Raw genomic sequence first — 3,491 nt, forward strand, 5'->3', positions numbered from 1 at the left:
CCACATCCCCAAATGCCAGGCGCTGCTGAACACCATGCCGCAGCTACACCTTGGAAGATCTCCCATTTTCCATCTCTTTATGTGGATCTGCCCCAAATACTCAGCCGGTGATGGAAGAGCACTGACCGAGCTGGATGCATAAAGGTGGACACTGGGAAAATCTGTTTTTGCGTTCTCTGCTGCTGCTGTTTTCCACCAGTGGGATGTTTCTGGGTCTATTCCCAAAGGGTGCTTCCTTTCTTCTCAGAAAGTGTGGGTGGGTGCTGGGTCCCTGCCCAAGGGGAAACTGAGGCATCGGTGACTTTGCAAAGACTGTTTGCTCCAACCCAGCCCGTCCCATCTGAGTGCTCCAGGGCCACAGCTGGTATTTAAAGCCCTGGTCCTGGCCTCTGTGCAGCTCCCCCCTATGCTGCTCACATCCTTCCCTGCACATCAACCTCTCTGGGCAGTGAAAGCTTTGGAGGGAGCTGGAGAACAAATCAGTTTTTTGGCCCGGCACCTCTCCCTACTTCTTTGGGCCATAAATCCCAGGATGTGTTTTTGGCTTTGTGTTAAGTTGAATTTCTGGAGGACATTTTTCTCCAGTAAAGATTCACGAGGCCTTTCAGTGAGTTGGTAATTTGGCAGCGATTCTTGCAAGGATCCCAAAAGCAAAACCACTCATGTTATTCCGGCGTGCGCTGCTGCCCAGGGAGCAGAGAGGCCGTGGTGCCGCGCCAGCATCCCATGGGCTCAGGGGACAGGTCTGCTCCGAGCACTTGGTCAGCAATGAGTTTTACTTCCTGGGAATCTCTAACAGATGCATGGTAGGAAAACACCTGGCAGATGTCAGCAGTTTTATTTCTCTTTTTTTTTTCTTCCCCCCCCCCCCCAAAACTGGTGTTTTATGTGGATGGGACTGAAGCATGAAGCACATTCCCACCTGCCTGGTGAGTGGGAGCAGCTTGCAGGGTAACACAGGGATCCAGCTGTGGATGATGCAGAGATGTGGTTGTGGGACGAGTTATGGGGCAGTAGGACAGCTTCAGGAGATGAGATGCAGAATTTATTTCCCAGTGAGTGATGCAATATTTGCGGAGGACTTTCAACGTGAGGCGTGGGAGCATGGGAACCCCACCATGTTCACAGAGAACAGGTAGCACTGCTGATGGCCCCTGCAGGTGATGTGTTTGATGGGATATCACCTGCCAGGGTGGCTTCCCATCACCCTGGAACAGAACAAACATGGCCTCTGCCTGGAAGAGCCTGCAAACAGCAACAGCTCCTGGAGCCCAGCAAATGGAGCCGAGGCCAAGCAAAAACGGCAACATGAAGAAATGTCTGTTGGCACAAATTGCGTTTCTGAAATCCCAGAGAAGCCTCCTGGGTTAGATCCCAGTGCCTGCTTGTACTGATGTTAACCCAGGGGGACTGTGTGACCAGTGTGGTGGCACTGGCCCAGTCTAACATGAGGATGACCAGGCTTCTTCATCCTCTATCTGCCCGCAAAGAGAGCAAGGACACAGGCTTGGCACGGTGCTGTGTGATGCCCGTCCAGACCTGCTGCGGGGAATCACTGGGTTTTATTTGGGTGGTGGGCAAAGGGGCTGCTCAGCCTTGTCGGGAGCTGTGGGCTGGCTGGGGATGGGGATGAGGGTTCTGCAGGATGGATTAGTGGGTGCAGCGTCATCCCTGTCCTGGGAAGCTACCAAGTGTCTGATGGGGAAATCCTGACTTCTTGTTAGGTGCACGATTGGTTTTTGTTGTTTATTTGAATGGTCTTTGTGTTTCAGCCAGAGCCCTCTGCCACTAGCTGGTGACAGGAGAGGGACAGAGGAAAAATAACCCAAGTATGAGGGTATGGGGATGGATTAGTGGGTGCAGCGTCATCCCTGTCCTGGGAAGCTACCAAGTGTCTGATGGGGAAATCCTGACTTCTTGTTAGGTGCACGATTGGTTTTTGTTGTTTATTTGAATGGTCTTTGTGTTTCAGCCAGAGCCCTCTGCCACTAGCTGGTGACAGGAGAGGGACAGAGGAAAAATAACCCAAGTATGAGGGTATGGACAGCGGCAAGGCAGGGACAGCCCTAGGTCCTGGCCTGGTGGCACAGCCAGTTAGTGACAAGTGCTTGGGGAGGGGTGAAGGCACCAGAGGCACTGCTGGCCCCCTCTGTCCCTCTCATGCTGGCTGCAGGGCCGGGCACCGCTCAGCCCCATTGCGCCTTCCTCATCATGGGCAAACGCTGCCGGATTCCTCATCCCAAAGGGAAGCCCAGCACTTCCTACATTACTAGATTAGGATCCCCATTGCAGTAGTTACATATAAATATATATGTATACATACATATGTACTTTAGAAACTGTTAAGCATTAGCAAACTCCCCGGGAGGCTTTTTTTAGGGGTGTTATCAACAGGATGTGCCTTGAATATATAACAGCCGGGTGGGAAGCCCCAGACAAGGGCTTTTTTTACAGCCTCACTGTGCACAGAATCCCCTGGCCTCTGTTGGGCTCCCTCAGGGCTGCCGTACCGGAGACCCTTCCCCTCAGGACAGGTAGGAGGCATGACATGATGCCAGCTCCCTCCATCGGTTGGCATTTTAGAATTATGTTCTTTTTTTGAAGTGGGTAGCAAGCTCTTTGACATGGTTGGAGCCAGCTACTTGGGGCAGGGGAGGAAAAAGCATGCAAGAAACATCCCCCAGTTGTTGCCCTTCAACAATAAATGAGGACAACAGGGCTGGAGCCATTGAAATCCCACCCAGCTGCATGAGCTGGGGAAGGTTTGCAGATACCTTGGTATTAAAGTTATACTGCGTAACATTGCATGATGGCTGTGACCCCCTCTGTGGGGCAAAAAGCACCTAAAAACATATGGTTTCAGGTCTGGTTGTACCCAGCTACAGCACAGTGTGGCGGGGTTTGGTACCACCATGCTGTGGGCTACGTTATGGTGGCACAGCAACACCCCAGCCCGCAGGAAAGGCTGTGGTCAGTGCACTAACAGCACTCATGCTGGGGTTTCCACCCACAACAGGCTTTGCACCCATGCCAGGGTTTTCCCCTCGCAGCCAAGTGCTGGCTGTGGTGTAGAAATCCCCGTTGGGCAGATCCTGCCGGTGTCTGGGATGATCACTAGGTCCTGCTGCCTCCCAGTGATGCCCCCATGGGTGGGCTTTGAGGAGAGCACAGGGTTTCTGTTGGAAGATCTTTAGCTGGTCTCTGCTGGGCAAAATAGGATCTGCCTATGGCTCAGGATTAAGTTTAGAAAGCAGTTAATATAGCAAGCTTGTGTCTGAAAGCTGTCTTTTAATGATGAATGAGCATCCAAGTTTTGCTTGGACACCATTCCCTCCTGCTCGTGACTTTGGGTAAGTCACTTCCCCTTTCCATGAACCTTTTCCTTCCTTTTTTTTTTAACTCTTTCTTCATCTCCTCCCATCAAGGAGAGTCTCTTAGGGACTTTCTCTTCCCTAAGCCTCAGCAAAGCATGTAGCACAAGGGGGGCCTTG

This window comes from Pterocles gutturalis, unplaced genomic scaffold (assembly GCF_000699245.1).
Source record: "Pterocles gutturalis isolate BGI_N339 unplaced genomic scaffold, ASM69924v1 scaffold2826, whole genome shotgun sequence".
In the NCBI taxonomy this organism is placed as follows: Eukaryota; Metazoa; Chordata; class Aves; order Pterocliformes; family Pteroclidae; genus Pterocles; species Pterocles gutturalis.